The 13,319-nt window shown below is 46.2% G+C and overlaps 1 protein-coding gene across 6 annotated transcripts in view; it reads left to right on the forward strand.

The window, feature by feature from the left end:
• Positions 1–13,319, forward strand: part of cxadr (CXADR Ig-like cell adhesion molecule) — a 104,570-nt gene that overhangs the window by 34,949 nt on the left and 56,302 nt on the right. The window contains exon 1 of one of the 6 annotated variants that reach the window (XM_041211088.1): positions 11,045–11,109. The exons of the other annotated variants lie outside the window; for them this stretch is intronic. The gene's annotated coding sequence lies outside the window, so the exon portion shown is untranslated. Of the gene's footprint in view, positions 1–11,044; positions 11,110–13,319 lie in introns of those variants that run through there. 6 annotated transcript variants of the gene reach the window in all.

A 13,319-nucleotide genomic window follows, 5' to 3' on the forward strand; every position in this document is an offset into this window, starting at 1 on the left:
AGAGGCCAGACTCCTGCTGAGTCTGAGTCCAACGAAGAGCCTTGGACTCGGCCCTAATACAGATATTAGAGCTCCAAAGACAGACACAGGACCATCAGGCAGGGTGGCCAGATGCTGTCGTCAGATTGCAATGGAGGATGGTCTCCGCTTTCACTCTGATGTCATCGTGCTGATATGCCAGCATACACAGGTCGACACTGGTTGGGTAGCAACCGCCATGGGGACCTTGGTCCAGGAGTTTGCACCTAATCTGCATCAGGACCTGCACTCCATTGGTCTAAAGGTGCATGGGGTCCATCAGTGGCTCGGTGAGAGGGGGACAGGGTACCTTGACCTTATTCCAGGTGCCCTTTCTCCTCAAGAAGTCAGGTAGGGGCCCTAGCGCGCGCGCCCCCCCCCCCCCCCCCCACCACCACAACCCCATAGGGAGGAGGACCATTAGCTGGACACCCTGGGGCCATCCACCCAGGTTACTCAGAGCCCAGTTGCTCCCAATCCCCTCGGCCTGTGACCCCATCAGCTGCAGCTCCGCAGGCCAAGGAGCACCTGTCCTGCAGCAGGAGTCCCAAAACAGGCCAGGACTCTCCAGGCCTTGGCCCCCCAAAGGCCAGCCAAGATCATTACAGGCAATAGTGTAGCAGTCAACAGCTGCCTCCACCTCTGCTGTGGATATTGGAGATGCACCAAGACATGGTAGAGTAAGAATAATTAAGAAATACTGAGAGCACGTAGGTAGCACTGATGTTCACAATCTGTATGTAAATAGCACAAATGTAAATATAACTTGTTTCCATCTACTTAACTACTACTGTATGCCTCTTCTAGCTGATGATATGCTCCGTGGTCAGTCAAGTGTCGCAGTTGCCTCCCTTCCTCCTAGACATCCCGTTGTGTGCATGCACTCTATTTTGTCTCAATCCATCTTATTACGGTGCCTGATTGTTCTGTGCACCACATCGACATGAGTAAAGCCTCTGGCTCTACGAACTTTGTGGTTGGGCAAGGCACCTCTTGAGACCTGCTTCAGATATTCATGTAATGTTGCTTCATGAGTTTAGAAGCTGGAGAATGCTTGAGTCTCCTGATGTTTTTGCAGTGCTCTATGTGGATCTTAGAGGATTGAATATTGATATGTATTGCAGTCGATCTCAGTCGGGATATCTTTCATTGGCCTCCATGTAATCCCTGTCAGCCTTGAGCTATGAACCAAAAGCTGGGGCTATTATGCACTTCTGATGGTCTGCAGCATTACCTCCAGTCCACCTGTACCCTTAAAGGTCAACCCAACTCAACCTCCATGATGCGGAGCTATGGACCTTGCTGATGCATGTTGAGCCTTGCCAACTGTGCTAGATGGTTAGAACTATGTGAGATAGGAGTGTGAAAAGGCCCCAGATGCTGGACTTTGACTTAGGAGGTTGCCGTGCTGGGCCAGAAGGTCTGACTAATGCCTCGTTACATTAAGCCGTGCCAGCTCTGTCATTCGACATGGTAATGTGGCACTTACAATGACATCGGTGTGGCCTTGTGGCCACGTCAGGGACTGATGGAATAAAAATGTGGAGGCCTCACACGGGATCAGAGCAAAGTTCCCCTACATCTGATGTGTGGTTTTTATTATCAGAGATTAGAGTATTTAATACCTAGATGGAATATCATCATTTTTGGGGCCATAGATGCTAGGACTAGGCTGAATGGCACTTGAGAGACTCCAAACAGGTCCATGGTCATGAGTGCTTGACAGGGGGCATACCATACTGCTGCCGCTGAAGCTTTCACGGTCCACTGAAAGGTGAGATGAAGTGCAGGCTCTCATCCATTACTGAGAGTTGCAGATGACTGCGTCCTAAAGAGATCTCATGCTGGGGACTCATCATGAAGATGAGGCCTGAGGACTTGTGGTGGTCTGCAGCGTTACCTCCTGTCCAACTGTACACTTAAAGGTCAACCCAACCCAAGACATGAACAATTGCCTGTGCGGAAATACCGCACTCTGGATTCAGATTAGACCTCCGATATCAAGGCGAGAGCCACTGAGTGAGGATTGTCCTCCTTGAGGCACCTTGCTACACTGTAGGCATACTGCCATGAGTGCACTGAGGATCGCAGTGCTGTTCCTGCCTCTTGAAGGCTCCCATAGGCATTGGGATGTTGGCAAGGTGCATGAAGAGACTGCACCATCTCAACTCTGCTCACAAAACTCGCTGTTGTAGTAACCATCCCATGACAGAAAGGCCACATGCTCCAGAGGCTGCCTTACATCCCAAGGATGAGGGTATTGTGACGTATGAGTGCAACGACTCATTCAGAGATTGATGTGCTTTAAGATGAGGATCACAATGACCGTATTAAGTTGGACCCAGCATGGAGGGCACTGATGAAAGAGGCTCATACAAGGTATTCTTCATCATCCTCCTGGAACCTGGTGGTTATAAGCATGGCGTATGCGCACCCACCTTGCCTGGCCCATACTATGGTCTCTTATTCTGGAACCGCAGCTTCCTCACTCCCACCGAGCTAGGTCCTCTCAACATCCTCATCATTGGAGGAGATGTGCAGCTCCTCCATCTCTCGTTCTATCAAGTCACCCCACCTTTGGAGCGCCAGGTTGTGTTGAGAGCAGCAAACCACAGTCGTGGAGGTGATGGCGTAGTGGTATTGTCACTGGACTAGTAATCCAGAGATGCAGAGTAATGTTATGGGGACCCAGGTTTGAATCCCGCCATGGCGGATGGTGGAGTTTGAATTCAATAAGCGTCTGGAATTAAGAGTCTAATGAAACCATTGTCTTCCTGCATTTCAACAGTTACTATGCTTCAGAAAGTATATAGCTTCAAGTCTTTACTTCTGAACCCAGAGCAGAATCAGTGGATTCTGTAGCTTATCTTAGAAATTTGAGATGGGCTGGAGACTTGTGTTCTAAGGTGCAAAAAAAAAATCATTAAATACCATAAGTTAATTTAGCCTCACTGCGCAAACCATCTTTGGTGTGGAATCAAGAGTGAATGGCACAGAGTTTAGATTCTTTATGGTATCTGGTTTTAAATCCAGTCCTTTAATCATCATAAACACGCACACTACCAGAGGTTAATGTAAATATACTGAGGGATTATTTATTGAGCATCTGGTCTTAGTTTAAGTCTTTTTCTTCTTTTTAAATAAAAGAAAGGAGGAAACAATTTTTTCACATTGGAAGGTGCCCATCTGTAAGTAATTGGACTGTGAATTAATTCATTCAAGAGGGCATGTTGGTCTCACCTTTGACCTCTGCTCCACATCTGCTTGGGGCTAATCTTCCAATAGAAGGAACTACCTGCTGATGGTTTTTGAAATTTTTAATTCGTGTCTGGTAAGTGCAGTTCAGTTCAAAGGAATTCCTGGTAGATGCCCCAGTATGCTGAGTGTTACTTTTATCTTTTCCAGGCAACAGTACTTGACATGCTAGGGGAGTTTTGAGTGCATTATAGATGACTGCTTTGTATAACTTTCTTACTCTTAAACAAGATCATCATATTAGTAGAAAATCTGGCTGGCTTTGCATCCAGAAGATTTGATGAAGGAGCGAACATACGAACATATGAATTAGGAATGAGAGTAGGCCATTCGGCCCCTCAAACCTGCTTTGCCATTCAATAAGATCATGGAAGAGTTAGATATGGGTCTTGGGGTGAAAGGGATCAAAAGATGTGGGGAGAAAGCGGGTGCAGGCTGTCGAGTTGGATGATCAGCCACGATCATAATAAATGGTGGAGCAGGCTCGAAGGGCCGAATGGCCTACTACTCCTATTTTCTATGGATTGTAACCTCAACCCCATATTCCCACCTACTACCCGCCTCCCCCCAACCCAACAACTTTACACCCCCTTGCTTATCAAGAATCTATCTAGCTCTGCCTTAAAAACATTCCACCGCCTTTTGGGAAAGAGAGTTCCAAAAACTGGTCCCCCTGCGCACTCCAAATTGACAAGGTGAGCAGATCTGTTTGGAGCAACTGAAAGATCCAGTGCAGTGAAGCTTGCAGTTATAATAGTGTCAGGCAATGAGAATTCACCCCTCAGCCTTGTCAGGAAATTATTAAAATCTGACTTAAGTTAGTTGAAGCTCCTGCTGCAGAGACAAAACCTTACAGATTTTCTGCACAAGCGAACATGGTACCTAACTGCAATGACATCCCTCTCCAATGTTACCTGATGGTGTATATGGAGCATGCCTCATGATGTAGATATTATCCCTTTCTTTTGAGAGCCAATCTTGTGCAACATAAATCTGTCCAGGAGGAAAGATGAACGTGTGGTAAAGGCCAAGTGAGCACATATACCTTTTCCCTACCAGAAAATTCTAAAAGCTAACTTGAGTAACCTTACTACCAATCACCTGCTGACTTTCAGACAAGATGTTAAAGCTGAGGCCTGCTTTGCCCTTTCAGGTGGATGTACAGACCCTATGGTACTGTTCAAAGAAGAGGTGGGGGTTACTGACCAACATCCCTCAAACGGCATCAAAAAGAACAGGTGATCTTATCATTACCATTTGGCAGTTTGTGGGATCTTGCTGTGTGCAATTTTGGCTGCCCTTACTTCAAACAAGAAGCCAAGTCTCCAAACATCCCGTAGTATTCCTACGTGCTAGCAACCTCCTGCTCCTGACGTGCAATCATCTGAGATCTTTGTGCTCCTCTTGTGAATTGCCAACTTCCTTACCCCCAGCCCCAACCATTGGCAGCTTTCAGCCATCTGGGCATAAACTCTGGAATTTCCTCAACCAACCTTCCCTGCCTGTCCAGCCTCTTTTTTTTTTACCTCCTTTTAAGATGTTTCTCAAAACCTGCCTCTTTGATCAAGTTTTTGGCCACCTGCCCATACCTCTCCTTATGTGGCTCGATGTCGATTTTTGTTTGGTCTTGTGCAGTGCCTTGGGATGTTTTACTATGGTGTATGTGCTATATAAATGCAAGTTTTTGGCAGGATGCTGCATTACACACTTGCAGACTGGCACCTGGCTGAACTGTGACGTGGATAGGGTCCTCTGTAAAGGGAACAGTTTTACAGTGTGGGGGTGGGGGGGTGGGTGGGGTGGTGTGGTTGGGTGCAGTGCAGGGAGGAAGAGCCAATTTGAATGATTTTTTTGAATGGGTTGTGCTGCGGAGATTTGCAAGTTGTGTTTCTTTTATTAAAATATAACTATATCTAAAACAAAAACAGAATTACCTGGAAAAACTCAGCAGGTCTGGCAGCATCGGCGGAGAAGAAAAGAGTTGACGTTTCGAGTCCTCATGACCCTTCGACAGAATATATCTAGTTCATCGTAATCTCTCTCTAGGCACGACTGTGTTCTTGGCCAATCTTTATTTTGGGTTCAACTCAACTATTTCCTACTTTTTACTCCTTTTTTGGATTTTTCTTTCCTTCCACTCCATATATATATTTTTGGCACGTGTCATTCCAGAATTCAGAAGTGTGTGTGTGTGTTGTATCATATCCTGGATACTGCTTTTTCAATTGTTTGAGAAGACCCACCGATGACACTAACTCTAGGGTTACTCTTCGAACACAAAGTTGAGGGGATGCTGTATTTTTCAGTGAGATAGTAAAACAAGGCCCCATCTGCCCTTTCAGGAGGCTGTAAAAAAAAAGAAGCATTCTAATGAAGAGTAAGGGATTTCTGTCCTGGCCAATATTTACACCTTAACTGTGGCTCAGGAGATGAGAGGTATACCAACTGTGTCACAGATTCTGGGTTCAAGTTCCAGTCTATGGCTTGAGCAGAAAAATCAAGGTTGGCGATCCAGGATTGTCCGAGGTGCTGTCTTTCGGATGAGAAGTTAACTGAAGCCCCATTTGCCAGCTCTGGTGGATGTAAAAGACCCCATGGCACTATTTTGTATAAGAGCAGAGAGGTTATCTCCAGTGTCCTGGCCAATATTTATCCCTCAGTTAAAGGGGCTGTAAACTCTGTATAACTTGCACAGTAATTGTTCTAATTTTTAAAGATTCATTCTCTGGATATGGGTGTTGCTGACTAGGCTGCCCAGCCCTGGCTACCCTTGAGAATGTGATGGTGGGTCACTTACTTGAACCGTTCCAGTCCATGTGGTGTAGGTGCCCCCACAGTGCTGTTAGGGAGGAAGTTACAGGACTTTGACCCAGCGACAGTGGAGAAATGGCAATATATTTCCAAGTCAGGATGGTGAGTGACTTGGAGGTGAACTTGGGAGGTGGTGGTGCTCACATGTGTCTGCTGTATTTGTTGTTCTAGGTTGTTGAGGTCATGGATTTAAGAGGTGCTGTTCAAGGAGCCTTGACATCTTGTAGATGGTATGCACTGCAGCCATGGTGAGGAGGGAGTGGATGTTGAAACCAATTTATTACAATTTTTATCAGAGTTTCTGTTACTTGCCCTCTTAATGCTTCAGGACTACTGATAAAAGAATTGGTTGATGCATTACATATGTGCTGCCAATAGCAGCCAGCTTGTGTGTGTCTCAGGTGTAAATGACCAATGGTATTGTAAATTCACAAAAATGTGAGGTTCGAGATGGCCTGTCTTCACAAAATTGGAGTCAGGAGCTGGTTTTTTTTCGTTGTTTCCCCACCACTCCTTCATGTTGATATTAAGTACAACCAGATGTCATTATCCAGTTGATCACCATGTGACTGGCAGTGGACTAGATAACAAAAGCAGAAGTGCTACACTCTCTTGTTTATGTAGGAGCAGTTCAAAGGTAGACCAGACTGTGGTGTTTTATACACATGGATGTGGAATTCAGTAAAACGCATTTTTAACCAAAAAGGCACCTCGCTCACATTGTTAAGTATTTTTATTTCCCTTTTCTTACACTCGGGCAAATCCAGGAGTATAATTATTTTCTGATTGAACTGTAAACCTCTGACTCAGGCTGTTGACTGGTTAGTTTGCTGGTCTGGTTGATAAGTGACAGCACATCTGAGGGGAGAGGAAATCTGGTCCTCAAGTGATGCAGACAAGTATTGAATGATATAGCACAGGAGGAGACCATTTGGCCTATCGTTCCTGTGCTGGCTTCTTGCTAGAGCTATCTTGTGCTTCTCATTCCCCTACTTTTTCCCTATAGCCATGTATTTTTGCCCCTGAAGTATGTATCCAATTCCCTGTTGTACGTTGCTATTGAATCAGATCCCAGCACCCTCTTGGCAGTCCATTCCAATTAACTTTTTAAGTTTAAAAAGAAAGTAAGTTTTCTAATGGCAGCTCTAGTTCTTTTGCCAATCACCTAAAATCAGTATCCTTGGGCTACTGATCCTTCTGCCACTGGAAACTGTTCCTTTGCTTTATTCTACCAAAGCCCTTCTTCAAATCTCCTCTTAACCTTCTCTTTGATACAACAACCCCAGCTTCTCCAACACCCCCAGCCAACCATCTGAGGGTAACAGCCCTTCCACTATGTTTTCAGGAAATGCCATGACTAACCATGGACTGACAAGCAGCAAGTAAGGTTTGCACCACATCAGTGCGAAGCAATGACCATCTCCACCAATGACCATCGCCCCCTGACATTCAATGGCATTACCATCACTGAATCCACCACTATCAACATCCTGGGTGCCACCATTGACCAGAAACTGAACCGGAATAGCCAAATAAATACTCTGCCTCCAACAACAGGTCCAGGTCAGAGGCTAGGAATCTTGTGTAACTCACCTCCTGACTCCCCAAAGCCTGTCCACCATCTACAAGGCACAAGTCAGGAGTGTGATGGAATACTCCCCATGTTCCTGGATGAGTGCAGCTCCCACAACACTCAGGAAGCTTGACACCGTCCAGGACAAAGCAACCTGCTTGATTGGCACCACATCCACAGACATTCACTCCCTCCACTACCAACGCACAGTAGTAGTGTGTAGCATTTACAAGCTGCACTGCAGGAATTCAACAAGGCTCCTTAGACAGCACCCACAACCGCTACCATCTAGAAGGACAAGGGCAGCAGACACATGGAAACACCACCACTTGGAAGTTTCCCTCCAAGCCACTCACCACCCTGACTTGGAAATATATCACCGTTCCTTCACTGTTGCTGGGTCAAAATCCTGGAACTCCCTAACAGCACTGTGGGTGTACTTACACCATGTGGAATGCAGTGGTTTAAGAAGGCAACTCACCACCACCTTCTCATGGGCAACTAGGGATGGGCAATAAATGCTGGCCCAGCCAGTGAAGCCCACATCCCGCGGATGAATAAAAAAACTTGGCTGAATTTAATACCATCCTATCCGAGCAATTTCTCATTATAGAACAAACACTCCCTGTTCTCTCAACTTTTCAATGCTTGGCCTGTTAAGTGTTCGCCAAGGTTTGTGTGGGGGATGGAGGGGGGGGGGTGGTTCAAAGAACCTTTACATCTGCAGAATACATCAATGTGCTGAATAGCATGAAGTACTTGACTACCAAACTGCACCAGCCCCTATTCTTTCTTCTCCCTATACTCCCACAGAGACAGATTCTTAATTGTTTAAAGCAATAGTTAGTAAGGATGTCTTACTGCAGCTGTACAGGCCTTGGTGAGACCACACCTCTGGAGTATTGTGTGCAGTTTTGGTCTCCTTACCTATGCATATATTTGCTATAAAGGCAGTGCAAAGAAGGTTCACCAGACTGATTCCTGGGATGGCAGGATTGTGTATGAGGAGAGATTGGGCTGACTAGGCCTGTATTCACTGGAGTTTAGAAGAATGAGAGGGGATCTCATTGAAACATATAAAATTCTGACAGGGATGGACAGACTGGACGCAGGGATGTTATTTCCTCTGGCTGAGGGTCTAGAACAAGGGGTCACAGTCTCAGGATATGGCATAAACCATTTAAGACTGAGATGAGGAGAAAGTTCTTCACTCAAAGGGTGGTGAACCTATTGAATTCTCTACCACAGAAGGCTGTGGGGGCCAAGTCACTGAATATATTTAAGAAGGGAGTAGATTTCTGGACTCTAAAAGTGCCAAGGGGTATGGGGAGAGTGCAGGAGTGTGGCATTGGGATAGAGGATCAGTCGTGATATTGAATGGCCTAGCTGTTCTGAAGGGCTGAATGACCTACTCCTGCTTCTATTTTCTATGCATTCATGAGCTTTTTGCTATTCCTTTCCCCGGCTCTAATAGGACCTATTCCCTGGACCATACCTGGGGAATTCCAGGTCATTTCAATGAATAGTATCTGATTTCCCTATTAGTTATCAATTTACAGTTACAGTGTGAGTAATAGCCACTTGCCTATTAAAAGGATTTCAGCAGTTAGCCAGCATTACTTGCATCTGTTTTCATTAGGGGTCAAGCAGATTAGAAGGCATTAGGATAGGTGACCAAAAACATGACCCTGTGTTAAAAGTATTCCATATTTGAACAACTCTCTTACTTTAGTGGGGTTTTTTCCCCAATCCTCACACTCAGCAACATTTTAAATGCTGTTATGTCACTGGCTCCATATGAGCAGAAATCGGTTGAACAAGCAAAGGCTGTCAAAGCTCTTCATTATTCTAAAACTTAAAAACACAAGTTTAAGAAAAGAAGTGACTGACATTTAATGGTCTTGTGTACCTTGTTCTAATTAGGCGTGAGGTATTTATTTTAAGATCAGTTCAAAATTTTTGACAACTGCTGTTGGCCATTGATTATAACAGCTATTAAACCTGAAGGTTGTTTTAAACAGAAGGATGTGCTTTTTGTTAGCAAAGGGCAGTCAACCTGAACATTGACTAATGGCATTGCTAGCAAAACCACCCTTCACCCTTTGGACTTTCTGCCCACACTGCTCCAAATCTTTGCTTTCACTTTTCTCAGTACTGAAACTGGGCTTGCTATTCTTTACCATCTCTTTGATCATTCCAGTTTTAGACTCGGTCTCAAGGTCACAAATTTGCGTGAAGACTTTACCCTGAACTTCAAAGTTGCAGGTCGCAACTTGAAATGGAATTGGTTGTTCCTTGTTTAAGGAACTGGTGTGGTTAATCGGTGTCGCTGGCTTAAGGGGAGGTAAAGTTTGACACAGATTCCAGCTCCTGATTGTTATCCCCTGGCTCCTTACACGGAAGTGCCTGTATGTGCACATTTATTGAAAAAAAATCTTCTATGCTTTAAATTAGAGCCAGTGTGTGTTGTAATATCCCTTTAAAGGATAGCAGCATGACAGGGAAGTATGCCATGTGGCCCAGTCTTAGTTTCACTTTTGCCTTTGCGCAGAGCACACAAATGCTGGTCTGCTGCTGATGTCTTCAAACTTTCTATCTTTGTATATCTGTTCTCATATGCCTAGCCTAAATAAATGAACCCACACTGTGTTTAACCAATCCCCTATGAGCGTTTGGTGCCCTTATATCATTATGGCAACGCAACAGTATGGATCAGCAAGGACAGGATGTTGAGTGAGCGAGATTTCGTGCGACAGGATGTGGGCAGTGGAGCTTTCAACGTGCTGATGTTTAAAGAGGTTGGAGGCCTACCGGAGGAGAGTTGGAATAGTCCAGTTTAGGGGTGTGGGTGACAGTGTTTGAGCAATAGATTTTCTAAGGCAGGGGACAGAGGTGGAAGCGAGAGATGGAAAGGGTATTCAGTCAAAAGCCCACCTAGGGGCTGAATATGATGTTGAGGGTCTGAATGTTGTGGTTCAGCCTGACTGGCTAGGGATCGGATACAGAACATTCTATAGCAACAGTGACTGGGCTAGCAAACAGAAGAGAGGATTGCATGCCCTTGTTTATTGCAGTAGACCATAAATGTTCAATGTGTTTGAATTGAAACTGATGAGCACACCAACCAAGTCACAAGCTTCCAGGGAGATACAAGACTGGAGGCTGATAACATTATCTCTACACAGCAGTTCTGCGAGCAGGCCCTTCATTATATGCATTTAATATGATAACTTACCGTATTAATCTCCTAATTTAAGGAAGGGTGTAAACGCAGTGGAAGCAGTTCAAAGAAGGTTCACTAAACTAATACAAAAACAGAATTACCTGGAAAAACTCAGCAGGTCTGGCAGCATCGGCGGAGAAGAAAAGAGTTGACATTTCGAGTCCTCATGACCCTTCGACAGAACTTGAGTTCGAGTCCAGGAAAGAGCTGAAATATAAGCTGGTTTAAGGTGTGTGTGTGGGGGGCGGAGAGATAGAGAGACAGAGAGGTGGAGGGGGGGGCTGTGGTTGTAGGGACAAACAAGCAGTGATAGAAGCAAAACAAAAACAGAATTACCTGGAAAAACTCAGCAGGTCTGGCAGCATCGGCGGAGAAGAAAAGAGTTGACGTTTCGAGTCCTCATGACCCTTCGACAGAACTTGCGTTCGAGTCCAAGAAAGAGTTGAAATATAAGCTGGTTTAAGGTGTGTGTGTGGGGGGGCGGAGAGATAGAGAGACAAAGAGGTGGAGCGGGGGGGCGGGGGTGTGGTTGTAGGGACAAACAAGCAGTGATAGAAGCAGCTCATCAAAAGATGTCAACGACAATAGTACAATAGAACACATAGGTGTTAAAATTAAAGTTGGTGATATTATCTAAACGAATGTGCTAATTAAGAATGGATGGTAGGGCACTCAAGGTATAGCTCTAGTGGGTTTTTTTTTATATAATGGAAATAGGTGGGAAAAGGAAAATCTTTATAATTTATTGGGAAAAAAAAAGGGAAGGGGGAAACAGAAAGGGGGTGGGGATGGGGGAGGGAGCTTACGACCTAAAGTTGTTGAATTCAATATTCAGTCCGGAAGGCTGTAAAGTCCCTAGTCGGAAGATGAGGTGTTGTTCCTCCAGTTTGCGTTGGGCTTCACTGGAACAATGCAGCAAGCCAAGGACAGACATGTGGGCAAGAGAGCAGGGTGGAGTGTTAAAATGGCAAGCGACAGGGAGGTTTGGGTCATTCTTGCGGACAGACCGCAGGTGTTCTGCAAAGCGGTCGCCCAGTTTACGTTTGGTCTCTCCAATGTAGAGGAGACCACATTGGGAGCAACGAATGCAGTAGACTAAGTTGGGGGAAATGCAAGTGAAATGCTGCTTCACTTGAAAGGCGTGTTTGGGTCCTTGGACGGTGAGGAGAGGGGAAGTGAAGGGGCAGGTGTTGCATCTTTTGCGTGGGCATGGGGTTGTGCCATAGGAGGGGGTTGAGGAGTAGGGGGTGATGGAGGAGTGGACCAGGGTGTCCCGGAGGGAGCGATCCCTACGGAATGCCGATAAGGGGGGTGAAGGGAAGATGTGTTTGGTGGTGGCATCATGCTGGAGTTGGCGGAAATGGCGGAGGATGATCCTTTGAATGCGGAGGCTGGTGGGGTGATAAGTGAGGACAAGGGGGACCCTATCATGTTTCTGGGAGGGAGGAGAAGGCGTGAGGGCGGATGCGCGGGAGATGGGCCGGACACGGTTGAGGGCCCTGTCAACGACCGTGGGTGGAAAACCTCGGTTAAGGAAGAACGAGGACATGTCAGAGGAACTGTTTTTGAATGTAGCATCATCGGAACAGACGCGACGGAGGCGAAGGAACTGAGAGAATGGGATTCCTTAACCGAGGTTTTCCACCCACGGTCGTTGACAGGGCCCTCAACCGTGTCCGGCCCATCTCCCGCGCATCCGCCCTCACGCCTTCTCCTCCCTCCAAGAAACATGATAGAGTCCCCTTTGTCCTCACTTATCACCCCACCAGCCTCCGCATTCAAAGGATCATCCTCCGCCATTTCCGCCAACTCCAGCATGATGCCACCACCAAACACATCTTCCCTTCACCCCCCTTATCGGCATTCCGTAGGGATCGCTCCCTCCGGGACACCCTGGTCCACTCCTCCATCACCCCCTACTCCTCAACCCCCTCCTATGGCACAACCCCATGCCCACGTAAAAGATGCAACACCTGCCCCTTCACTTCCCCTCTCCTCACCGTCCAAGGACCCAAACACTCCTTTCAAGTGAAGCAGCATTTCACTTGCATTTCCCCCAACTTAGTCTACTGCATTCGTTGCTCCCAGTGTGGTCTCCTCTACATTGGAGAGACCAAACGTAAACTGGGCGACCGCTTTGCAGAACACCTGCGGTCTGTCCGCAAGAATGACCCAAACCTCCCTGTCGCTTGCCATTTCAACACTCCACCCTGCTCTCTTGCCCACATGTCTGTCCTTGGCTTGCTGCATTGTTCCAGTGAAGCCCAACGCAAACTGGAGGAACAACACCTCATCTTCCGACTAGGGACTTTACAGCCTTCCGGACTGAATATTGAATTCAACAACTTTAGGTCGTGAGCTCCCCTCCCCCATTCCCACCCCCTTTCTGTTTCCCCCTTCCTTTTTTTTTCCCAATAAATTATAAAGATTTTCCTTTTC

The sequence above is a fragment of the Carcharodon carcharias genome, chromosome 18, assembly GCF_017639515.1.
Source record: "Carcharodon carcharias isolate sCarCar2 chromosome 18, sCarCar2.pri, whole genome shotgun sequence".
NCBI lineage: Eukaryota > Metazoa > Chordata > Chondrichthyes > Lamniformes > Lamnidae > Carcharodon > Carcharodon carcharias.